This window comes from Macrosteles quadrilineatus, unplaced genomic scaffold, assembly GCF_028750875.1.
Source record: "Macrosteles quadrilineatus isolate MER2022 unplaced genomic scaffold, UCM_ALF_1.0 Scaffold_5__1_contigs__length_97177068, whole genome shotgun sequence".
NCBI classification, from domain to species: domain Eukaryota; kingdom Metazoa; phylum Arthropoda; class Insecta; order Hemiptera; family Cicadellidae; genus Macrosteles; species Macrosteles quadrilineatus.
This window is the reverse complement of record NW_026542598.1, coordinates 55,824,579-55,852,353: the sequence shown is the minus strand read 5'-3', so window position 1 is coordinate 55,852,353 and position 27,775 is coordinate 55,824,579. Positions and strand designations below refer to the sequence as shown.

Sequence of the window (27,775 nt, the reverse complement as noted above, 5' to 3'; positions counted from 1 at the left end):
AAATATTGTATTGTATTATTGGGGGAATAATTATTCCCCTTTAAATCACAAACAGATTATCCATTTTAAATAGGCCTAGGCCTACTTAGAACATGATCCAAGCACAGGGTGTTCCAGAAATGAAGGTCATGAGTTTTAATCTTGAAATTTCCTTATTATAACCAATATCACATTGTACATTTTTAGAAAGGCCTTGCTTAGAGCAACATTTTGTGGAAAACAGAACTCAATTATCTCAATTCTTTTCAAAATTGGGACAATGTTTGTGCATTATCCGCTTATTGACATTACCCTGTATTTTTGAAACCGCTAAACATTTTTCCGTTCTGATTGAAAATTCGTAATCGTGGCAAACACAGCTTTACAAAGATGTGTTACATGTAATAATTTTCAAAATGATAAATTTTTAACAACATTTTATTTTTATTAATGTTGGTAGCTCTGTAAATAAAAAAATCAAATGGCAACATATGTCAAATAGCATATCATTTTAAGCCTTTAAAGATGAACAACTTTCCAATTTACACATACTGTCTATTTCTTTTAGTATTTGAGTAATAAACAAAAAAATAAATTTTCTAATATAAAATGCACACAAACGTTTCCATAAGGGCCATACAGTTTGAATTTTGTTTCTAAAATTCAATTTTCAAATTCAGAACGCTTTTAACATTCTAAAAGCGTTGGTGGATGTGTAACTACGTTATTCAAAAGGTGTAAATATCAAAATGTTTCTATTTCGTGTCCTCTTCAGTCTTTCCGTTGCAAAGCAAGGTTACAACTATTGGTAGGCATGTTATACTAAAAAACACAACTACAGTAGATCTACCTTAATAAGCAGCAAACCTAGGTACTCGTTAAACCTAATGTTATTTAAAATAGATTTAAGTGAAAATTATAATCAGGCTAATCCAAATTCGCTTAGTCTGCAGGTTTGCTGCGGCGGGGGTATTTTGTATTTTGACAATTGTTACGAAGTCTTTTAACAAAGATGCACAAATATTCCAGCGACATGTTTGCAGCATTGTTGATTGTTGCCAGTGTGGTTATGTTGGTAGCGCTGTTGCCGGTTCCGTCGCTGTGGCGGGGGCGCAGTGTAGCGGTTGTGGTGGCGGCAGTGCTTTCTTGATAGTGAACGAAGACGGATCAGCTGATTACTGTTGAAACGGTAGGCACCGTTCATTGTTGTCTGAATAACACCACAGAATGTTTACAATTTACTAACCTTTTCATAACCTATCTGCCAACCAGTAACGGTTTCGACGATTTGTGTTGAAGAAAAACCCGATGTATTCCTTCCTAGTATATTCATTAAATTATTCACTACTGCGATAACGTTGGTATTTTGATTGACAACTTATGTTTTCTTTCATAGAATTGCAGAAATAATCTAGGTTCTAGGTTTGTGGTTTTACACCCCCGGCTTCTTAGTTCTTACTATTCTTTTTCTACAATTTTGTGACATACAAACGAACCGTAAAATTTAGTTAAAAAGTAGTTGATAATGTTTTCAAACGTCGAAAGCATATTATCAATCCACAGGGTTTTTAGCCAGATTTAAGCATTTGTTATATTTTTTTTTTGTATTCCAAAGTAAAATAACAAAAACTCAGTTTGTATACCGGTAATATGAGATGTTTAAAAAAGTCTAGATCAGAAATATGTAAACATTTATCCCAATGCCCCCTTTAAACGTTTGGTTTTTATTTTGTATTAAAAGCATGATTTAGCATTTGCCTTTGTAAATAAAAGTACCGGGGGACCTAGCCAAGGCTCGGTATAGTTTATTTGAATTTTAAAAGAAATATAAAGGAATTTCACGTTTTTTACAACTAGTTTTGGCTTTTATTATTTAAGTTCCAGTGGAATTTCAATTTATTATGAATACAGCTCTCCAAATTATGTAAAATACAAAAAGAGAGCACAACAATTTTAAAATCTACCCATAAATTCGAACACTGAATTGACCGTTGGCGCCAGTACACTCAAACGGCACCACCCCAAAACGCCCATTGCTCATCAACACTGACTTGCTCTAGTTTCCCCTATTTCGAGTAATCTTCAGTGTAATTTTAGCTCAGTAGTTACAACTGATGTTTATCACTATATACTGTATTTTATAATTTTTTTGCTAGTATTCTGTGGATAGCTAAATGGCTTGTTATAAACACAATGTTGATGTTACAAGCCTTTTGTGTCCAATTTTTACTTGTTATTTTGTTCATGAAATTATGTTGTGTTTGTTTAACCAACATAAACCCATAAGCACAATATTAAATCTTAAATTTTCAAATGAATTGTGTAGCAAAATACGAATTCTCCTGAGGTCTTGGCTGTCATCAATAATTCCTAATTAGTAATTCCTTAATTTTAATATTTATTTTAAATCTTTCCGCTGGATTTCAAGATATTACAGACGGACAAACAGACTGTACTCGTATTATAGTAGGATAGGATATAGGTGTATACAATTTATTTTACAACTGTACGATGCCATTTCTTAAGATTAAATAATGCTTATTTCAGCCATATTAAATTACCAACCGAACTGCTTAAACCCATATCTGTCACTGAATTTCTACTAGTAACAAACTTACATACTCAATTATATAGTATAATTAAGCGATATATTTTTTAAAACTGATATTTACTATAATAACATTGTTCATAACTTTTTGAAACAAACATTTTCTAGGAAATCGTTAGAAATATATCTTGGGATATACATCTTGGGATATATAATGGCAAGTGGGAAAAGCTGTCTGTGATCACTGGCATTTCAATGAATATCCTACATAAACAGCTGGTCAGTCTGTAACAACGGTATACAGATTTCCTCACTACATTAAACAATCATCTTGCAATCACAAGCGTAAAATACGCACCTATAACTAACTGTAGAATATAGTTACGGGTTCTAAATTTAAACAGTTAGAGATCGATTAGGAAATGCATCGACAAATGCGATTTTAGGACCACTAAAAACACCATAAAAGTCTGCAATAAAAGCTGACAATAAATGACCTCGTGTTGGGGCATCAGTCTAGGGGGGGGGGGCTCAAAAGCCCACGCGCCGCTTCAGCACCAGTTTTGCCTACGCAATTTTGGGCGCCCGGAAGTCCCGGCATTGAGGGAATGCCAATCTTTCATGTTGATGTAATTTAGATTTTTAGAGGGTTTTTAAAATGTGACCTGTCCATTGGTTGTTATTTCTTCAACTTCGTTTACTTTCTTACTTACCTACTTACTTGTCCACAAAACGTACTCATTTTATTCAACTTTATTTATAGAATTTCATTTTATATATGCAATATTAGATAACACTGTATTAGTATACTGTTTTTCGTTACTTACACACTTTCCTAGTCACTCACTTGATTGATTGATTGCTTTGCTTAGTTACTTTATAATCTACGTTAAGTAATCCTTGAGTTTTGATATTACCTATTTGTTATCTAAAATTGTATATTGCCATTACAATTTAGATAATAAACAACTATTTAGAGAACAGTGTACGAGTTCACAATAATTGAAAGTTAGCCTAAGCCTCAGAGTAATTATACATAACAATGTTACCAACAATTGATAGGCAACTTAACTATCATAGTACTTCAATCAGTTGATGTTCAACATTACCAAAGTTATCTTGAGTATATTTAAAAAGTCAATGTTCTTAAAAGGAAGCAGCCAGTTTGTTATTTCTGTTTTCGGGCCATATAAGTCAACGGAGTTAATTTCCGGGCTCAAATAGGTTTTGGTAAAAAATGTGTTTGGCTCTGGTACAAATAATTTTTACGTATCATATTTCTATTTTCATACATTTTGTTATTGTGTCTATCTACGACAGAGACATTCATTAAATTACACTGAAGATTGTGTAAGGGAACGGTCATACCATGGTTTTGTTATTATCTAACATCGATCTGTTGTTAGAAATCATAATTGGCCGCACCAATGGCAATTAATTGGCATCTGGGTCTGGTAACATTCTCGCTTGGAATCGAACCAGTGGCCCTCAGATTTGACGGCGAGCACTATAACAACTCACGTTTAGAACACGGCAACACAGTGAATTCGTCAGTAGAAATCATTTTCCTACCTCGGAGGTGACTCAGCCACCCTAGACGCTGCGTTGGCGAAGAGAGAGTTCTGAAGTAGGAGGTTTGGTTTGGTAAGGCGAGGGAAATTGCTACGAAAAGCCTCATAGAACGTCAAGTAAACGTCAGCTTTGGGTCAATGTTTGGAGAAAAGTTGCACTTTTGCGTGCGTATTCCTCTTGAAACTACTTAAATTCTGATTGTGATAACGTGATCTTTGCAGAAAACTCAACCTGTTCATATTTCGTTTTTAAGTATATGAATGTAAGAGGATCATATTTCTAGTGTTGTGAATAATGTACTATCAGCCTTTTAAAATTTTCTATCTCGAGACTCGAGTAAGTTTCACCATTGACAATGGATACTGCAAGTAGACCTGTTGTTCTTATTTCAAAGTTTGAAGCATCTACATGCTCGACAACGTTTGGCGACCAAAGTTTCTCTCTTATTTACACCCTTTGCCTTGTTACCATAGCAGAAGACAAGCAATAGTTTTCAAATTATCGTAAATAGTAGTAATTAGTAGGCAAGTAAAATGAACTATAAATAAAGATGAGTTAGATCATCGCTCTCTATAAACATGCTGTCTCGCCCAGCTAGCTGATCCATAAATGATTAAAACCTAAGGGGAAGTGTATTAAAAGTATGTTTGAACCTTGAAAAAAAATATTCTCATGTTTGGTTTTGTTTTACTTGACCATTTCGAGGTTTTCTCTTCGAACTATGTCAACACTGATATTTCACGCACAGCCTTGCCTGTCAGCTTAGGACTAATGCTTGTCAACCGCTGCTGTTGGGGATTAGGGATTTGTAAAAGATAAAACAAAAAACTAGTATCTTTTAATGACTCACTTTAGAGATAAAAAATTCACTCCTCGCCTTATATTTAGTTAACATTTTTATTAGCGCAAAAATCTCGTTATTGCGTTAGTGGCATTGTTTGTGTACCGTACCTAGTGTGCGTGCGAAGTAGTGACATTTTGATGTGTTTGAAAAAAATACTTTTAGGCCTACTTTAAATTTTTTCTTACACATACCGCGAAACATAATGGAAACTGTTTTAAGGTATTTACGTGCCAAGAATAATATAGTTCGTAGGCCTAAAAGTGTTGGTAATTATTTTCTGGCAGAAGGGTCTGGGAAAGTTTTTTGACCGTTTTCGTGAACTCTTGATGTTCTTAGTTTCACAAAGATCATCGTATGGATTTATTTGGGTCATTTATAAATATTCTGATATCCCTCATTTATTGTGGGAAGTCGAAGTAATTGTTGGATTGAAAACCTAAATAGTAACTCAATGTAACAGCTGATTTTCAATAACCGCCATTGTTGCCAACCTATTACTCTATCACGTGTGCACAATCTGGCCTGGCTTTAACTTGCTCACTATTTTGTGGTTTTTGGTTTAAAATCTGGATTTTGACAAAGTAAATAAGTGCTACAAAGTGGAAAAGTGCAGTAATCCGTTGTTTTGCGTGTTGCAGCTTGTTTACAGCAAAAATCACCGTGTTCTAAGTAATTTTAACAAATATTATATTTTACCTTTGCCATATTCATATAAAAAGAATCACCCAGTTAAGTTAGTATGTAAAATGTAGTTAGTCATAGATAATTGTGTTTGCATTTCGATAGAAAATTCGTGATTTGACTAAAAACATTACACACTTATCCGTGTTATTTATTTAAATTTAGTAAAACAGCCAATGGACTATCACAACAATGCAACTCGTGCTCATCTTTGTTCCTAAGCAGCCGATGTAAACCTTACTACCATTGATAGACAATTATTACAGGATAATATGTTTAATGCAAGCCTTTAATATTTTCGGGGTTACTGTTCCAGGTTTTTTCCATTCTATAAAGAATAATCTGGTGTCTAACTGTTCTCCACTGTAGTTTTAAAAGAACGACAATATTCTCGCAACCTCAACTGCATGGCGAATTACTGTTTACCTACTTTTCGTTTAACTCCTTGAAATAATGTAAAACTTTGAAATGGATACAAGAATTTGTTTCCCCGTGAAATCAACTTAACCACCATGTAGCTGGCGGCTAGAGGCAAAAACTTGCATAAAAAGTTGATAAATGCAGGATCGCCGCGCAAGGTCTACCACGGACTCGTGGTTAGCCTGATGGACGGGTGTGGTTCTTGTTGTGGTTGTCCGGAGGCATGATCAGATGTACATCTTGACCTCGTCAACACCACTGGTAATCTATTGGCAAACTTGCTGAAGGAAACAGTTTTAAAGATGCATTATTCTAAACTAAAATATATGCTGGATATTTTCGTAGCCCTTCATCTTGTACAATTGTTGTGCAAAGTTAAAGTTGTTGAAATGTCGAAGCCTGTTTTGATGTGTGTTAAGAATGTTGGTGACGTCATTGACTAAGTGCTACCGTGCCACTCTCTAATAATGGGATAGACCTACGTTTGATGGTTCGTTGTTTACAATACCAGTGGACAATCAATAAATTATGAAGATTTATATATTCAGTTAAAATATTTTTTAAGTCGGTTAACTCACGAGAAACAAACAGTAGACAACTAAACACCCTTTACATGAACCGAACGGAACTAACATCCGATGACAGATCCGAGGACAGATGATTCATAAAAATGATAAACCAATATGGGAACATTTTAAGGTATGGTTGAACTGTTGTTTGGATAACATGCACCAATTTTGTTAAGCTTAAACAATTTTAGCCGCATCTCTCTCTTCCAAAATTCTAAAAGCTTCATTATATAGACCACGTGTTTTAATCTCATGTTTTTACATCTTGTAGTAGCATAGATAAATCATACTCCCTTAGGTAGTAGTTAGACGGACCATCTGATTCTAATCAACAATCATCAATGACAATTTAATCTATAATGAGGGAACAATCCAGTTTTACCCCACCCTAGGCAGAAGAAGACGTTTACTTATAAGAAAGACTACCCATAAAGGTACAAAAAGAAAGAACCTTAGGCGAGAATAATTATGTGTATTGGAGATATCCCATCATGAAAAGCCATGTATTATTTTAATACCTACTCATATATTTACCACATCGGTCTTGAGCTAGTCAGTGAAATGGCCGTCAAATTGTAGATACTGTGGTAGACATCTATATGGACCAAGTATTGCACATTTTTGTCCAAACAGTGCATTGTTGATCGACACGCTTTACATCCCATGTTACTGTACTCTAGAGGGTTTCAACATTTGGACAAATCGCGTTCGTCTCCCTAGATTTGTATTCCTCGCGAGTGTTTCTGACGTAACTAAGTGCTAATTTTGAGTCCATGTTAGGTGAGAGTCCACGACAGTGATGCTGTGTCTGTGTACGTCTACGGTCTTCACGTAATCGTTCCGTCTGTTGCCCAACTAAAATGCTGTAACTTCTCCGTTTACGGCAAGACGGTGCGTCCACTTTTTCATAACATTAGTTCACTTCGGAATAATTCTTCTTCGGATATATTAGGCCCGGCCGAAGATCGAATTCGTCCAGGTGTGTCATTGTAAGATTGGAAGACCATGACGAAATGTGAGAAGTTCGTATAATATTGAGCTGTGAAGATGAATGTAGTGATTATGGAAATAATTTGCGATTTTAATGCACCTATTTTGCCCTTTAGAAATGATTAGCGATTTTAGCTTAACTGTGTGTAAGTGGATTGCTAAATTGAGTTTGGTCTCTCTCTAATCTCCTTATCAAAAGAGAGGAGGGATGCATGAAGGACTCAAGTACCGGTAGTCCAAAATGCATCCATGTGAGACCTCTTCTTTACAATAACAATTAAGTCAGTTTTAGAAATCATTAAGTGTTAAGAAAGTACTTTTTGCTAACTGGGCCACACATGTGTCTGGTATTCGTAAGATAGAATGATCTATCAGCTTAATCAAAGTCATGCCGAGAATGGCATTGTTGCATATATGAACAAGAGTAGGAAGTGGTATCCGCAAGAGAGTCTTTACAGCTGATATAGCAAGCGAATCAGTGTCAGGACCGTGAATGTTAATCTTGGTCAGCTGATCCATAAAAAAGACTGTTGGTATCCACAAGAGAGCCATCACAGCTGATCTAGCAAGTAAGTAAGTGTCAGCGTCAACGCCACTGATATTCATTTTGCTCAGCTGAACCAAAAAGGTGGCTGGTATCTACAAGATAGTAACTTTTTAGTTGATCTAGCACGTGAGTCAGTGTCAGACCTTCGAATGTTCCTCTTGCTCAGCTGAACCAGAAACAAGGCTGGTATCTACAAGAGAGTAACTTTAGTTGATCTAGCACGTGAGTGCCAGTGTCAGCACCGCTGACTCTTGCTCAGCTGATCCAGAGAGTAGGCCGGTATAAACAAGATGGTCATCTCAACTGTTGTATCATGTGAGTCAGTGGCAGAACCGTGAATGTGCCTCTTGCTCAGCTGATCCAGTAAGGCGGCTGGTATACACAAGATGGTCATCTCAACTGATCTAGCATGTGAGTCAGTGTCAGAACCGTGAATGTGCCTCTTGCTCAGCTGATCTAGAGAGTCGTCTGGTATACACAAGATGGTCATCTCAACTGTTGTATCATGTGAGTCAGTGTCAGAACCGTGAATGTGCCTCTTGCTCAGCTGATCCAGAGAGTAGGCTGGTATAAACAAGATGGTCATCTCAACTGTTGTATCATGTGAGTCAGTGGCAGAACCGTGAATGTGCCTCTTGCTCAGCTGATCCAGTAAGGCGGCTGGTATACACAAGATGGTCATCTCAACTGATCTAGCATGTGAGTCAGTGTCAGAACCGTGAATGTGCCTCTTGCTCAGCTGATCTAGAGAGTCGTCTGGTATACACAAGATGGTCATCTCAACTGTTGTAGCATGTGAGTCAGTGTCAGAACCGTGAATGTTCCTCTTGCTCAGCTGATCCAGTAAGGCGGCTGGTATAAACAAGATGGTCATCTCAACTGTTGTAGCATGTGAGTCAGTGTCAGAACCGTGAATGTTCCTCTTGCTCAGCTGATCCAGAGAGTGGGCTGGTATACACAAGATGGTCATCTCAACTGTTGTAGCATGTGAGTCAGAGTCAGAACCGTGAATGTTCCTCTTGCTCAGCTGATCCAGAGAGTAGGCTGGTATACACAAGATGGTCATCTCAACTGTTGTAGCATGTGAGTCAGTGGCAGAACCGTGAATGTTCCTCTTGCTCAGCTGATCCAGTAAGGCGGCTGGTATAAACAAGATGGTCATCTCAACTGTTGTAGCATGTGAGTCAGTGTCAGAACCGTGAATGTTCCTCTTGCTCAGCTGATCCAGAGAGTGGGCTGGTATACACAAGATGGTCATCTCAACTGTTGTAGCATGTGAGTCAGAGTCAGAACCGTGAATGTTCCTCTTGCTCAGCTGATCCAGAGAGTAGGCTGGTATACACAAGATGGTCATCTCAACTGTTGTAGCATGTGAGTCAGTGGCAGAACCGTGAATGTTCCTCTTGCTCAGCTGATCCAGTAAGGCGGCTGGTATAAACAAGATGGTCATCTCAACTGTTGTAGCATGTGAGTCAGTGCCAGAACCGTGAATGTTCCTCTTGCTCAGCTGATCCAGAGAGTCGGCTGGTATACACAAGATGGTCATCTCAACTGTTGTAGCATGTGAGTCAGTGTCAGAACCGTGAATGTTCCTCTTGCTCAGCTGATCCAGAGAGTCGGCTGGTATACACAAGATGGTCATTTCGACTGTTGTAGCATGTGAGTCAGAGTCAGAACCGTGAATGTTCCTCTTGCTCAGCTGATCCAGAGAGTCGGCTGGTATACACAAGATGGTCATCTCAACTGTTGTAGCATGTGAGTCAGTGTCAGAACCGTGAATGTTCCTCTTGCTCAGCTGATCCAGAGAGTCGGCTGGTATACACAAGATGGTCATCTCAACTGTTGTAGCATGTGAGTCAGTGTCAGAACCGTGAATGTTCCTCTTGTTCAGCTGATCCAGAGAGTGGGCTGGTATACACAAGATGGTCATCTCAACTGTTGTAGCATGTGAGTCAGTGTCAGAACCGTGAATGTTCCTCTTGCTCAGCTGATCCAGAGAGTCGGCTGGTATACACAAGATGGTCATCTCAACTGTTGTAGCATGTGAGTCAGTGTCAGAACCGTGAATGTTCCTCTTGCTCAGCTGATCCAGAGAGTCGGCTGGTATACACAAGATGGTCATCTCAACTGTTGTAGCATGTGAGTCAGTGTCAGAACCGTGAATGTTCCTCTTGCTCAGCTGATCCAGAGAGTCGGCTGGTATACACAAGATGGTCATTTCGACTGTTGTAGCATGTGAGTCAGAGTCAGAACCGTGAATGTTCCTCTTGCTCAGCTGATCCAGAGAGTCGGCTGGTATACACAAGATGGTCATCTCAACTGTTGTAGCATGTGAGTCAGTGTCAGAACCGTGAATGTTCCTCTTGCTCAGCTGATCCAGAGAGTCGGCTGGTATACACAAGATGGTCATCTCAACTGTTGTAGCATGTGAGTCAGTGTCAGAACCGTGAATGTTCCTCTTGCTCAGCTGATCCAGAGAGTCGGCTGGTATACACAAGATGGTCATCTCAACTGTTGTAGCATGTGAGTCAGTGTCAGAACCGTGAATGTTCCTCTTGTTCAGCTGATCCAGAGAGTCGGCTGGTATACACAAGATGGTCATCTCAACTGTTGTAGCATGTGAGTCAGTGTCAGAACCGTGAATGTTCCTCTTGCTCAGCTGATCCAGAGAGTCGGCTGGTATACACAAGATGGTCATCTCAACTGTTGTAGCATGTGAGTCAGTGTCAGAACCGTGAATGTTCCTCTTGCTCAGCTGATCCAGAGAGTCGGCTGGTATACACAAGATGGTCATCTCAACTGTTGTAGCATGTGAGTCAGTGTCAGAACCGTGAATGTTCCTCTTGCTCAGCTGATCCAGAGAGTCGGCTGGTATACACAAGATGGTCATTTCGACTGTTGTAGCATGTGAGTCAGAGTCAGAACCGTGAATGTTCCTCTTGCTCAGCTGATCCAGAGAGTCGGCTGGTATACACAAGATGGTCATCTCAACTGTTGTAGCATGTGAGTCAGTGTCAGAACCGTGAATGTTCCTCTTGCTCAGCTGATCCAGAGAGTCGGCTGGTATACACAAGATGGTCATCTCAACTGTTGTAGCATGTGAGTCAGTGTCAGAACCGTGAATGTTCCTCTTGCTCAGCTGATCCAGTAAGGCGGCTGGTATAAACAAGATGGTCATCTCAACTGTTGTAGCATGTGAGTCAGTGTCAGCACCGCTGATGTTCCTCTTGCTCAGCTGATCCAGAAAGGTGGCTGGTATACACAAGATTGTCATCTCAACTGTTGTAGCATGTGAGTCAGTGGCAGAACCGTGAATGTGCCTCTTGCTCAGCTGATCCAGTAAGGCGGCTGGTATACACAAGATGGTCATCTCAACTGATCTAGCATGTGAGTCAGTGTCAGAACCGTGAATGTTCCTCTTGCTCAGCTGATCCAGAGAGTCGGCTGTGAGTGGGTATGGGGCGGTGGGCGGCACCTTGACCTGCGATCCCTTCCCTTCATTGTTCTAACGTTTTGGAAACGGGATCGACTCGACTAAAGTTGCGTCATGGTTTGCTCCTGATTGGCGTTTCCTCTACTTGTACGAGGGCAGGTTGGTAAATCGATTATTCATTGATGCTAGTTTGGTTCAAGTGTTTCAATGCCTGGAGATTAATTCACGGGCGAAAACACTTCAATGAAAACCTATTGATTATTTGGTTATTTGCATAAAAAGATACCCATTTAGCTGTGTTTAGATTGATTTGTGTAAATAGTCCCTAAAGTGCCAATTTGAACCACATCGCTCATTTAGGTTTTCTACGGTGCCCTAAAGCTTAACCTCCCTACTTAAAAAAAAAAAAAAAAAAAAAAAAAAAAAAACAATAGCTAAGTGGTAGTTATAGCTCTGAAAATCAGTAAAATGTGCCATTGTTAAATGTCTAAACGTACAAACAATTACAGTTAAAAATTGATTAACGGGTACCAACAGCCAGTTTTACCAGATAATGTTTACCAGCATTCTAAGAGATTTTAGTGTTATTTGTTTTTCAAAACGAGTTCGACAAAGAAAGAACGCAGGAATCTGCTAATTGACGAGTTATGATAAATGAAAATGCTAGTTCTATAGGTAATTGTGTAGGGAAATATTATGTTCGCCATATTACAGTATGTTCAAACTCCTGAAACATTTACCATGTATTATTTTATACTAAAGTATGTACCAAACTAATAAAAATGATATATTCAAGCAGGCAAGATTCATAATGAAAAGGGAAATTAGATATGGTTACAGATACGTAGTAGGTAATACAGTATTGAGAACATTGATGGTTTTAATCGTCCTACAAGTTTTATTCTTTTATTCTTTTATTTTTTGCTATTTCAATCTGGACCTAAATTTCAAATTCAGCTTGGATAATTGTTCAATCAAGTTTATACTTAAAAAATATGGCTATGTATGTTAGTTTGGGTTGTTTCTCTCGCAGGCTTAGTTGCACAATGTGCATTGAGAGTTGCACAGATCTTAAACAAAGAATAATTTATCCTACAAGCTGCAGTTGTATTTTTATTCGCGTTATTGGATCATGAAACTGTGATTAATTGCCTTTGTATATAGGTTATAATTTTTGGCTTTCTTGCTGTATTTTCCTCAGTTTAATCGTCGGTTGATTGTTGAACAGCTGTTTGCTCTGCAGTAGCCTCGAAGGCGTCTTGTGTTTGACCTTGAACACTCCTGATCGGAATATTGAAAGAACATCGTCCTTTTATGTCCTTTGCTACTGGTCCAGTGTAGTGTGAGACTATCTACATCCACATGGCAGAACAAGTCCATCAAACAAAGCCATTAGAATTTAGTTATTTTCTCTTAAAACGCTTTAGTTTAAAATAAACCAATTGTACAAACTAAATTGCAACTTCCCTTTATCACTAAGCCATACTTCTTCAGGTAACTACTGGAATATTTCAACCCAAATAAAGTAGGTAGGTATATGATTGGAAGAAAGCGTGGGTTGAGTGAAATGTATCGAGTAGCTTTGTTGCTAAGTTGAGCGGTTTCTGTGACTAGGACCTTTTGGTGTACACATTATGAAAACAGGGACCATTTATTAAAAACACAGAGATCAATAAATACCTTTTTCTGAGGATCGAAAAGGCGACCTTCAGATTGTATTCAATACTCAATTATAAATGTCTTGCTTCAGAGAAGGTAGGAGGAATGTGATGAGCGGAGTTACACTTTATAATGTGAATTGTGGTCTTGAATGTAACATTCCCTCAGCAGTATTGTGTAGTAGGCTTTGTATTCTTTGTATTATATACAATAGTCGCACAACGATCAACAAAATGTATATTTCATCGACGGTTTAAATTCTCAACAATCATTTCCACATTCTTAAACTCTGAAGAATGTGAATGAGCAATCTCTGTCCACAATTCTTTACACCACTGTTGGACACGTCCAAGTGTCGTAATCATGAAGAAATAAGTTTTTGTTTTTAGTTTACCCTGAAACAAAACCTAATGATGTTATGCATAATATCAGTCATTACTTCACTTCAATGTTAACTTGATAGTGAATGCAGAATGCATGTAGAATTAAATAAACTGTGTAGCTTTGTTACTAAGATCAGCTGTTTTTTGCCAGTACTATTAATTATTTCCCTATGATGATCATCAAGTACAGTTGGTTCCAGTTTTGAACCATCAAAATAGGCACTGACATTTCTCAGGATCGAACCATCGGACTGTTGTTTGTTGCAGTATAAGATTTGTCGGAAAGAAATATGGAAATATGGGTCTTTACGAATTGTTTGTATGAGTTTAAGCTTTGTTGAAAAATTGCCTTGAGAGTGTAAGAGTAATGGAGATATCATGTCTTATTCAGCCATCATTATCACAAACAGTGATGGATGATGAAGCCGTTGATGGAGCAATGATGATTTTGAAACCGTCAAATGTAGCTCTATTAGCACTGCCATAAATCACATTAGTACACGAGGGCCAGATTAGCTTTTATAAAACAGCTGTTAGTAATGGTTGCAAGAGCTGTCTATTGAACACCATTAGCCAAACACTATTATGACTTCATGTAAGTTGTGCTATACATTACTCATACTTCCTCATAGATTTTCATGCTCATGGATGATTTTAAGATATAGTTAACTAGCAGAGTACCCGTGCTTCGTACGGGGTTGGCGTATACGTTTTAAATGTGTATTGCAGTTATACTCGTGCTTTGCGTTTGCAATGGGAGAGGACACGGTTTAAGAAAATGTTGTTCTTTTGATTTGCAGTATCCTATAGTATAGCACATCCACCATAGACATAATGTTCTACCACTGCCCCTTAACAATAAAAAAATGAAATTCCCGTTGTTCACAGTTTTTTGTTGCTATTTGGTTCAAACTATATAGATGTTGTCATAGATGAAAAAAAAAATAGTGCTGCACCCTGTTGGTAAACCTTTAAACTTTTTAATGCTATTATCATAGAACCCAACTTGTCAACTTGTGTAGTTGAAACAGCTGCTGACAAAATTATTTTATTCCTTCAAAATATGAATAATTAAGGTTAACAAGGGAAACTCGAAAGCACTGGGGCGGAGCCCGAAAGTTGAAATAAGAATGCATCTCTATTTGTTAATCGGGAATGTGAGCTATCATCACACCAAAGTTCAGCCCAATACGACCAATATCTTTCGCATTTACTTGTCACAAACATCCACCCATACATCCAAACCTTCTCACTTATAATATTAGATATAAAACTAAATTGAGTTTTCTTGAAGCGAATTAAAATTAAGTTTTAAAATAACACTTTTTCTTGATCATAAATGAGCGTATTGTGTCAATTAACGTTTGGTTGCGCTGATGTAAAATAAATAGTTTTCTTAAAATGAAATGTCAAAAATGTTTTTACAGCAAGCACTCGTTGGTTAAAATGTTACGAGGGTCATAACTCATAAGAAGGTAGTTTTATTCTATCCAAAAAGTATAACTCCACACCCTTAAACATCTGACATTACATTATTTAGGCTTATCTTCCTTATACTTCAGCTGAAGAGAACTTTAAGGTAACTTATGTCTTATTTATGTAGAGGGTTTTCGCTTGTTTCCTATTTCTTAGAAATATGTATAACTATTTATTTATTATGCTTATGCTCGTCCTCTTGTATTATAACGGTAACGCGACAAGGTCCTCCGATGTCAATTCGACCTGCGACAAACGGCTCTGAATTTACAGACCAAACATTGAGTGGACGGGGAAGAAGGAAGACGTGTCGCTTTACCGGAGCACTTTGTCTAGAGAAATATTCGGGACAGGTTGACTGGATCAATCGATCCATTTAGTAACTGATACATTTTCAAGACGGGAATATTTTAAATCTACGATTTAATTTTAAAAATTTTCCAAACTTGACTCATCGTACGTGGCTTTCTTGTTAACAGTCTGAGTGTGTTGTCAATTCCCTCCTCTACACGCAAATCAAAACAAATCTTGGTACAGCTTCAAATTGTTAATCCACACTATTTAGTAAATTCCATCTGGTAGTCACATCAGAAACCCTTAACATTTGAATGGTATTTTAATGAGTCGTGTTTAGTATCAGTTTCGAATGATTGGGTGTTTGAATGACGTGCATGACGCTGCTCCTCGGTGCATGAAGGTCGCAAATGTCGCGGGCGTGTTGCAGTTTGCCAGGTACAACCTACTGCACTGTGCAAACTGCACTCATGACTTACAGAGTGATTACACACACAACAACATCCTTGAATATCTGCTAAACACTGCGTGGTCAAGGAATGGGCGTTGCTTTACATTCTAAGTCAATAATATCGTACCTTTGAACTACGTCTGGAAGTAGATTTTCGTGTCGGTTCCATCCACCAAGTGTTAGTACAGTTAGAACTTCCAACTACTAAAAGGCAGATTATATTTTTATTGAAACACTGTCGTTTTCAAGGTCGCGTAATGTAAACAGAAAATAAAAGCAAATGGAAGAAATTCCAATCATACGTTTTTTTTACAGCGTGGGGTGAAAATAGAGAAGCCTTTGACATTACATATTTTTGGTAGAGGTTTCGACCACTAATAATTTTTAAGCACAATTTGGAGGTTAGATTAGATTATGCAATTATAGTAAGATCACAGATAACAATTGAAAATTTTTCTACGAATGGGATGCTGAGAAGGCGTTTCAATTGTTTTTGCTTCTTATTATTTAATTAATTTTAAATTTATTTCAACTGAACATAACCATTTTAAAACTGATTTATCTAGAACTACAACCGTGGAGTAAAGCTTAAAACGTTAAATTTATCCTAACATGTGAGGGAAACATATTTTATGCGCAATTCAGAATCTAGACTTTTATGCAAAGAGAGGAACTTGAATATGTCTCAGACAAATTTTGGATACATATAACTTACTACCTACTCACCTTATAACCTACTCATTGCACCTTGTAGGCACCAATACAATGAGGTTTACGCCAAATATGACACATAGCAAGACGATAAACTGACATTTGAATCTCAGTTAGTAAATACACTTTAAAGCTATCGCGTTGGTATTGTGACGTCACTATAGTTCGGCCGCTTAGAAAGCGACCTCCTCTAGCATTGGTTTAGCATTAGCGCGCAGGTCGTTTTCTAAGCGGCCGAACTATACAATAAACTAGTACAGCAATTATGATTTGAATAATTTTTCCTCGTCGTTGCTCAGTTGGAATCCATCTCTAAAGTGTTATACTGTCTTCCGTGAACTTCTTGCGCGATTTTCCTCTCAGTAACATCAAGATAACAATGATTCGTAATCACAAGGAATTTTACACCAGGAAGCAGTTTAATAGATTCAACAGAGTGAAACCAGCTTCTGCCGGTCAAGTTGAAGCATAGTTTCTCTATTTACATCAATATAATGATACATGTAATAGTAGGGCTTTTTTCGTTTGTGATTGACAACCTATCCACTACTTTCCCGTGTAACTTTAGAAGACGTTCTCTGTATAAGTTGGTTTTCTACAGTTGTTTAAAAGGACCTTTTTGTCATACTGCAGCAAAACAGTCGTTTCAATACATGCGTTGCGGGTCCAAAGTATCTTTATATAAAGTATCTAAAGCCCTTTACTCCCTAGGGAGTAAATATCCTGTTTAATCCCTAAGAGTAAAAGTCAAACTAACTAAGAGTTAGAGTTGTAAACTTGGGTAACAAACGAAACTGTGGTATCGATTGAAATCGGTTTTAGCTTATTGTTGCATTCTTTTCAATAGTTAGACATATCGATTGTATAATGTACACTAACATAATTGTAATAGATGAAAAGTTTGAATCACTAACAAAAATCTGCTTTTTGCAATAGCAAAGTTTTAAACAAGATTAAGTTGTTTTGAGAGGGTTTATTTACATGAAAAATATTTTAGTTTTCTAATTTAGTTTGTGAAATAATGTTACATTAAATAAAGTTGTTATCACGAAAATAAAGTTCATCCCACGGGCAAAAAGTGTATTTTCAACTATTAAATAATGGGTCAACACTCGTTGCAAAGCTAGTGTGAATCAGGTCAGTGGTATTTTAATTTTCCGTTGCATAACAAAGGTAACAATTGCATTCTGATACTTCAAAAGGCCAATTCTACTGTAAATATTTATTGATATCATTAAGAAAAAACTCCACGCTCAAAGTAGACTGCCCAATGCTGCGACGACTCTGAATAAAGCCATTTCAACTTGGCGACATAGTCATCAGTCGAGGGTCAAGATTTGACAATGTAATTGTATTCTTTGTACTCAATTGATTTGTGGGTGTATTATGTAGACGTAAAGAAATTGGGTTTGTCTTGTATAATCGCATAACATACACTAGCATGAGTTTCAAGGTTATTGACCGCTATTAGTCATGTAAAATCGAAGCGCCTTCTGTGTGGAACGTTGACAGGATTATCTTTCACCAGTTCCAGAGTAAGCAGATTCAGAAGTCGCTGGCGCTGTTCCAAGGGGCGCGTCTCTTGTTAATGACCTTACAAAGTGCAACCGGTCGCTAACATGTAGACTAGACCAGCGAATGTCACCACACAGCTGATTACAAACATGAACGCTAAAGACTGATGACGTCATCCACCTGCTGGCCTCGACAAAACTGTCGTTGAGGAAGTATGGAAACGGAGCAAAAGACACAATAGTGCAATTGAAATTGCTTCTAAACCAATATTGCAACGTTACGCGTATACAAAATGTATACAATTCACAAGTATATGGTTCGTGCACACATGTTGTATCCAAGGGCAATTTCTTAACGGAGAGGCACAAAAGGTCACAGAGATGCAGGTTCAGAGTTTCAAACTTCGGCAACTGTACATGTATATAAAGATTTGAAATATGTTGTCACCGTTTGATAAACACATATAACCAGTAATCTCCTAGGCCATCAAGCGAAGTAAAAGCTGATCCTTCATTCACAATCTTCACGAAGAGAGACTCTTCTACGAGCTCATCACACCAAAAATAACTGGATCTTTCAGCTCATGACATAAAATATCCTTCGGTGATTACACATACCATCATATAATCTTTCATCTCAGCACCTGGCATTAGGCTACCGGTCACAAACAAAGTATTAGCTTATCACCGAGTTCTGTAGACAACCCAATCAAAGAGCTCTGCAATGGTGTGGGAGTGAGTTTGTCCAACAAACCTAGTTGAATCAACTGTATGCCAAGCTTAGCACACCGAGTAATACAATCTGATCACTCAGCTTCGCAGTAGAGTGGGATCAACTGATCAGTCAGCTCCGCAGTAGAATGGGATCACTGAGATCAGCTGATCCGTCAGCTCCGCAGTGTAGATTGGGACCAGCTGATCAGTCAGCTCCGCAGTGTAGAGTGGGATCAGCTGATCACTCAGCTTCGCAGTAGAGTGGGATCAGCTGATCAGTCAGCTCCGCAGTGTAGAGTTGTGATCAGCTGATCAGTCAGCTCCGCAGAGTAGAGTGGGATCAGCTGATCAGTCAGCTCCGCAGTAGAGTGGGATCATCTGATCAGTCAGCTCCGCAGTAGAGTGGGATCATCTGATCAGTCAGCTCCACAGAGTAGAGTGGGACCAGCTGATCGATCAGTCAGCTCCGCAATAGAGTGGGATCAGCTGATCAGTCAGCTGGTGTGCTGGTCGAGGGCCGCAAGGTCGGCTGCAGAGGAGGACCGCCTTATACAGAACTGTTTCGTCACAACAGTCGTCCCCTGCTGCTATCCATCTTGATATCGCCTTGTGCAATGTAGGAAATGAGGAACATACATTGGTTTTCACTTAACTGTTAGCATTGTTAGGAAACGCACTGAGGTAATGTAGTATAGGTATGTTTGTTCTACGCTCACAGGTATTGTTTGTTCCCCAGAACACAGTTTATTTTAGTTCGTTCAGGGCTATTAGCCAACAACCTATTGTCTCCTTGCCCTGTCGTATCAAAACCAAACAGTAAAGGGGTTTAGGTAATTTTAATAAAAAATAGAATACTGAAAGGGACATAACATTTGCACTAAAGCAATCAATAACCATTGAATTTAGAGCTTGACTTTTTTGCTGGGGTGGGGGGTTATTCCATACCCCCCGGTGTTTGCCCCCCCCCCCAAGGATTTGGGGAAACGACGCCACTGCTGGGGATAGAGTTAACGGGGGTAGGTTGGTTCCGCATTTGCTACCTACACTAATCCGGGTCCCGTAGGGTGGGATATAATCTGGTAGGTCAGTTCCGCATTTGACGGCTTTAACAATAGATCTCTTGAAATTGTAAAGATCAGTGAAGCGTACAAAAATGCCAGTCAACCGAAATAATCCATAAAAATAAGCAAGTTCTGAATGAGTTAAAGTTGAAGTAGCATGTTCCAGTTGTAACGATTTCTCTAGTTTTTTACCATAGCTGATGCAGATATTTCTTTCACCGATCCCAATCTTAAAGGGCGAAGATTATTATTGATTATTATTATATTGAAGATTATTATCCCAATCATTATTGTGAAGCCGCAATCTTAAAACTAAAAAATCACATTACACCAGCTGCTGCTTAAATACGCTTATGTTACAAAATGCTAATAGCTCAGTTGGTAAACTAAACCTGTCACAGGAAAAACTTTAAACTTTGTAAGCATCTTATAACAAATTAAAAATATAAAACAAAACTAGTGTACATGTTGCTCGAAATCGAGCAGTTGTCTAGTACCAGCACTACAGAAGCTATATTAAAACTAGTAGTCATAATTTTCTATGAGTTTAAAAGACCCTATTAAAAGCGTATGCAACTAATGGAAATACATACGCATAGATACGCACAGATACGTATAGATACGCACAGATACGTATAGATACGCATGGATAATAACAGTTATAATAAACACGTCTTGTAAATATTGTATCATATTTCAGAAGCTGACCATGTTTTTACTGTTTTCGAAAAATGGTTCCCGTTTTACCCATAGCCGCATAAAGTGATACTGATTACAAATTGCAGTCATTTTTCTTAAAGAGTTATAATTATTCATCAAGTATTACTGATAACCTGCACTAACAGTAAAAAAATGCATAATCAAAGAGTATCTTGTGTAATGGTTTTATGTAAGGTCGTATGAATAATAACTCGTAATATTAAAAAATAATATTATTTATTTCTCTTTAGGCCTACCTTCAAGATGTTACATTTACAAAAAGAACAAATACAATGAACATACAAAATACAATGAACATACTAAATACAATGAACATACAAAATACAATGAACATACAAAATACAATACAACGAAATAATGAATATAAAATACAACGAAAGAGCATAATGAATGTATACATTCCAAAACATAAATAATAGCATTGAGTATACACGTACAACATATGATAATAGCATAGGAAAACTTGTTGTTAATGATAATTGCCCATACAACGTTTCTACGTACAACAATCTTACTAATATTATAAATCTGAAAGTTTGTGAGTTTGTGTGTATGTTTGTGTGTATGTTTGTGTGTGTGTTTGTGTGTGTGTTTGTTGCTCAATCACGCATAAACTACTGGACGGATTGGGCTGAAATTTGGCATGATGATAGCTCACATTCCCGATTAACATTAAAGCATATTCTTATCTCAAAAACCCTTTCGGGCTCCGCCCCAGTGGCTCTGTAGTTCCCCATGTTAATCTTATGATTTTTCATATTTAAAAGGAATTAATGAATCTTAACAGCTGTCTCAATTAAACAAGTTGGTTCTGTTCTATGATGTTCAACAGCATAAAAGTTACAAGGATTACCAACAGGGTGCAGAACTATTAGTTTTTTTTTAAATTTATGACAACAGCTAATTTCCAACCAAAAGGTGAGTGAGCGTAGCGAACGAACTTCAACCTTGAGGCGAGTTAGCGTAGCGAACGAGCTAACCTGAAGGCAAGTGAGCGCAGCGAACGAGCTCCAACCTAAAGGTGAGTGAGCGTAGCGAACGAACTTCAACCAGGACGTGAATGAGCCATGCGAATACTTATGAAGTTAAACGGGGCGAAGCCCGCGGGTACAGCTAGTTCAAACTAAAAGTGAAAAGATACCATGTTGATGTATTGCATTCTAGTTAATCTTTTTGCTCGATATTGAGCAATCTTTTCATCAATAAATGCCTTCCTAAGTCTGGTCTTTCTTGAAAGCGTTCTACATCGGTTCCTACTGTTGATTGAAATGTATGTTTCAATTTGAACTTCCATCAAGCATTTTGAGAACAAAAAAATGTTAGGATGTGAAGTTGGACACGAGGCTTTCCATTTTGAGTGGAATCCTTCGCAGGAGTTAGTGGTTTTCCACAAGTATCTGTGCAGTATTATTACTAAATAGTCAAATCAGTATTATTACTAAGATCAATTTTGTTAACATTTATGAAACAGGTGATTTTCTTACATCCTAAACCTAAAATATGTAGAGTTTGTATCATTAATATTCCGAATTTCGAATCGGATACAAGCGTATCCAATCTTTGGATATTTAACTTAAATTTGTTCAATATTCATTCTACGTCGGCTTTTAGTGAGGCTAATTACCCTTGTCTAATGGAGTGTAACCCACCTTTGTCAATATAAATGCGGAAATAACCTACCTACTTAAGGGGCCCACCAGATTCAAATGCGGAACGAACCTACCCATTTATGGCCCTAGGGTCATTATCTGCGGAACTAACCTACCACCGAGTTAACAGCCTGAACCTTATTCATTAGTAACTAATACTATAGAACAAGCGCCTGTTTATTATTATATCGTGTTATTTCGTTTGAATAGCTGTAAAATTCGGTTACTGTATAACAAATATCCATGCTCAGGATTTAAAAAAATCATAATTTACAGTATTAAAAAATATCGCTTGTCCATAGGAGGATTTAGTTTAGACCCTAGTAACCAAAAGCCAATATCTAAATTTGCTAAATCCAAGAGATTATATTTGTTGTATGATGTCAGATTCACTTTTCTCCACCAGTAAAAATGATCAAGCTGAAGTCGAAGAGCAAATCTTGCCTCTGAATGGTTTCAGTTTTCGTGATTCACATTTACAAGCTGATTCTGTACAAGCCTCATCGCTCCATTTCAATCCGCTGATGATTGTACACAGCGGGACTCCACGTGGGTCGCCACTCCTTAACCTTAACCTTGCCTCGTCCTGTGTAGTTATTACGTTGCAATCAGATGTTTGTTATCGGTTATCAGCGATATTGGGTTATTCACCTCACAGTCGTCGTGGGACCCCGCGTTGTACAACTGAAGGAACTTACAGCAACAACTGGTAAAATCTCGCAAATTACCAGGTTGTGATGAATTTGCTTTCCAAGGTATACATTAGAAATTAGAAAATGCATTCATCAAAAGAAAATTTTCGTTTCTAGAGGCAAATTCAGCTCATTTATCAATTATTTAAGATGGGGACGCCAGACGCCACTATGTGCGTATACCCAAATATGAGTAAAGGATGAGTGTAGGATGAGTGGCGCGATCTTGTAGTCTTGTTACTGACTAAGGCCGACATGCTCCAGACACAGCTGATAATTAATAGCCCGTACAGCCAATGACAACTAAGGGACCTTAGGTTTATAGTGGAATCCGAACCAAAACTGTCCTTGTAATTAACGAATTAGTCTAATTGTGAGGATAGTACTGTGTATAGTAGTAGTACTCACTAGGGTGGACGTTAATCCACATTAGGAAGCATCGCATCCACAGTGCATGCCTATAAATATCCACAATTCTTCATCTCCTAGTAGCTGGATTACAGGACGACGCCAACGTCCCGGTAGTTATTAATTAGGCATGGCAGGGTGGTCAAGCAATTTTGGAATACAGTAGTACTTTTAATTTGAAACCAAGAAGTTCCGGTGAATCCAACTGACCCTCCTCAATATAATTTACTGTATGGACTTACAAATATTTGTCGTTCTAGACTTTTTTAATTTCACCCAAAGAAAATGGTATGATGTTGCGTTCTTTCTATTCCAAAGAATTTATTAACGCCTGTTAACAACGCAAGGTTTACCCTAATTGTGATATAGGGTCAATGAGAAGAGGCACGTTATCTTCATATTTAAGTTTCCCCCCTTTTAAGTATTTCAACGTCAGTATCAGTTTCACATTTTTTGTTTTAATGACATTGAAAATCCTATCCCAAAAACGTGAATGATGACTGCCACTACCTTAGGAAAAATCGTTAGTCTGCCAGGTATAACCCCCTTAAATATGTTCCTTGCTAAATAACAACTGGTCTTAGTAACAAAGCTACATAGACTACTACCCCATGTTCCGCTCACCCTTTATTAAGATTCAAATTAAATACGCACATCGGTGTATGTCGCTGAATATGTATTGCTTTATGTTCTACACTTCCAAATAAAGCAAAGTTGCTTGTAAATTCTTGCGATTTTTTACCTCTCGATCCTGATGGGTGTCTAGCGTCGCGTCGTCTGCATGACGAGGCTATAAGCTTCTGTTCTCCCTGTAAGGAGATCCAATGCCACCAGAGAACCCTGACCGTCGCTTATAAGGAGCTCACGGTCCACTTCCGGTCATCAATGTTACCTTTAGGACCGTGGGCTTTGTCAGATAACAGTCCTAAATTTTAATTGTCCTTGACTTTGGTGAACCCAGACAACAATGGATGTTTTTTCGTGTTTTATTTGCGTCGAAGAGTCTTTGTAGTCTTTTGATAGTAGATCATTCGACGCTCGATGCTTGAGGTTACAATTAATTGTACTTATGACAGAAGTAGACATGCCATTTTCATCATAAAGTTGTCGCTGGTTTTAGGGGGAAAACCAGTTGAATTTAGACTCCAATAGATTTCGCTGTTGTTAATCACTGATTTCGGTTGTATACACCAAATATTAACCGACCCAAAAGGTTTGGGACCATTTTTAAAATAATTTTAATCATTATGTAAAACCTAGGGTGGAAATAGAATTTCGACTGTAGCTTTCTCTGTAAGGCACTCATTCAATTATAGTGTATACTAGCTGTTATAGTCGTTTTTTGAAACGGGAAGAGGACTTGAAAGAGAAGAATTTGTTCTTTACCTGTTTTATCTGTTGTATAAAATAGCTAAACAACCAACCGTTTGGAAACAACAGTCAACCATACAAATTCATTTGATAAAGATTTGTGGCATTTAATTAAGGTAATTAATGGAAACTGTCATTTCGGTTTTAATTAATTTTGTATAGAGGCTAATATGAGACAAACTTACCAAATTTTCTAATACGATTTTCATATACTTCGTTCACTTTCGTCTCCCTTCTTCACTTATCTTCTTCCTTTGTTTTTGGCATTTTAAATTTCAATCTTGAACTTTAAAAACTATTATTATTTTATTTAAATAACAAAATTTTACTACGTATATCAATATCAAAAAATTCCACTTACGATCATTAAGAAACATCAGCTGATATAAACTTTAGCAATATTGATGTGCCTCTGTAATAGTGTTTCGAAATATTAATGAAATCGAAATATCTATACTATATAAAGATGGAAATTATTAGTTTACCAAATACAAGAGTTAATATTGATCAGGATTATTTCTAAAATCCATATAAATAAAATTATTAAATAATAAAGAAACCTTTTATCATTTTATTTTTCGTACAGTTGGATTTTATGAGCTAGAAGCAGTTAAGGTGTGGTATAATAGCATGTTGGCAATCAATAATTAGGCATTTAGAGGCCGGGTTGTATTACTTACGAAATAATGCTCATTTAAGATCAAATGAAATGATTCAGTATGTTTCATTGTCTAATTTATAAGAAAAAATCAGTTTTTAGGCTACTGCATTTTATTAACCAAACTCGAATCTTGCTTCCTTGGCCTATCGTATAATGTTATCCTGTTTGTTCGAGGTGAATTTATCTGATTAGTGATTGCATTAATGAATTAATTATCAGCAATACAATTACCTATAAATTATAATTTAATTGGTCAAAACGTTAGTATTATAAAGGTTTATCTCGTCATCTCAAGAGTATTTAATTCTGGTCCCTAACTTGAAACCTAAAAGGCGGGTCTATATTTAGATATTAATTATTTAGTATTAGAGATTTCAAAACTAAACGTAAATCGTCATTACTGTATGTCCCAACAGTTATTTTATGTGTATCCCAGTCACAGCAGCCACATTATTCTATTAATATAATCGAAATTAATTAACTTATGCAAGAAGATTCAATATTTTAATATTTACTCATATAATTAACTAAAGCAACCATCACCTATAATTTGGAAACAATAATTAAGTATCAACTTATTCATTAGTTGATTTGGAATTTAGAATATAGGAATCACGTCTCTATTTCACAGTAAATATTCTCTAAATTGCCAAGTACTTTTATAAAAGTAGGCTAGAGTAAGTTTAAATATTTAACTATTGTAAATTACAAGAATATATGCCAGTTTGTTTGTTTTGATTTAACCTCAAAATTTGACAGGTCTGAACACATAATCACACCACTACTGCCAAATAGGTTCATTTTCAAAGATATTCCACCACACCTTAACTGCTTCTAGCTAAAAAAATCCAACTGTACATATTATTTAATTAATTTACATGAAATTGAAGATTGAATAATAAATTACTTATAACGCAACAAACAAAACTATATTATGATTATTGAAACAGCAAGGATTAACAAATTAAACTAAAGGATTAAGGAGTAAATAAATCTGAGTCATCGTTCTCTTATATCTCTAATTCCATACTACAAAAACATGAACGAACAACATAATATACAAAGAGTTCTTTCTACCAGATCTATTCTACACACTTATAAACACGCATTGATTAAGGAGAAGGAGACTTAGATACGGTTATTTCATTGATTTTAGAAACAAAAGGATACTGTGCACGGCACAGCTTGATTTTTTATGATGATAAGAAATAAAATAATAGTGTAAAACCTAGTTCTCTTGGATTTGCAAACCATGTAAATTTATATAGTTAAAAAATATTCAGTACGTGTTTTGGGGAGTCCGAGGTCCTATCTTTAGTAATGTTAACTAAATGTCACTTTCTCAGGAGTTAGAACAGGTAGGATAGTGAAACTTGGTATACTTTTATATTAACTAATTAACTAGTGACAGACACAAGATTTTTCATTTAAAATTAAAAATAACTATTTTATGGGTTTTTATAGATTTAAAAAAATTTGTTCCAAAAAAAATATTATTTTTTTACATGCTTCTACTAAAGATATGATGAATTCCTTATGTCTGTGTTTAGAATAAGTCACTAAGACTACATGGTAAAAAGTTCACAGCTGTATATATTACCAGTCCTGAAAAAAATTACATTAAAGTTTAAAAAAGTAAAGTTGCGGAAATCGCAAGAAAAGCCTCCTAGGGTCAACCAAGGGTCTACTAGTTTTACCTTTAAAACGTCACTGCAATGTTATGGAAAATATATTTTTTTATACATTTCTAGGTTAGTAATCAAAAATGTAAGTATACCATTTTTAAGAAGAAATTCTGTGCTATAAAAAGAACATAAAAAGTAAAAATTGAAAAAAATTAAAACATTTCGACTTTGACTCCCCTTAAAGCGTAGTTCAAATATATATCAAGCAGTTTAAATTTTTTAACAAAATATCCAATTAGTTCAAATCATGAACACCTTAATATTGTGGTTTGCCTACTTTTTCTGAATAATAACTAAAAAGAATACACTTTCAAAGCTCGGAGACAATGTCTACAGCATCGGTTTTGGAATCTTACTTAATTTCATAATCAATGACACAATCTACAACAAATAAACTAAACCTACCACATAGTTATGCAAAACATTATACCTTTGACTGTATACAATAGTCAATGATTATACTTAATTTGTTTGGACCATCTGTTTGAAATTGTGAAGTAAGCATTTGACAGTTCTACTTGTTTACATTGAAAAGTAAATGCAAACGTAAACATTGTGAGTATTCTCATCCTGCCATGTATACCAATCAATATTACTACTACTCCATAGGGCGTAGCCCGAGGGAAACTCAGGGAAGTAAATAAGACATTCCTAGGTATGTGGAACATCTATGTGCTTATTTTTTGCTAGATCAGTTTACTATTTTAGTCATGACAGCGAGACATACGGACACACATACAACA

General features: G+C 36.8%; 1 protein-coding gene across 1 annotated transcript in view; it reads left to right on the top strand.

Moving 5' to 3' along the window:
- The first annotated feature begins 1,117 nt into the window (after positions 1-1,117).
- Positions 1,118-27,775, top strand: part of LOC128993889 (uncharacterized) — an 88,596-nt gene continuing 61,938 nt past the window's right edge. Inside the window, exon 1 of the mRNA XM_054417958.1 lies at positions 1,118-1,168. The gene's annotated coding sequence lies outside the window, so the exon portion shown is untranslated. The remainder of the gene's footprint in view (positions 1,169-27,775) is intronic.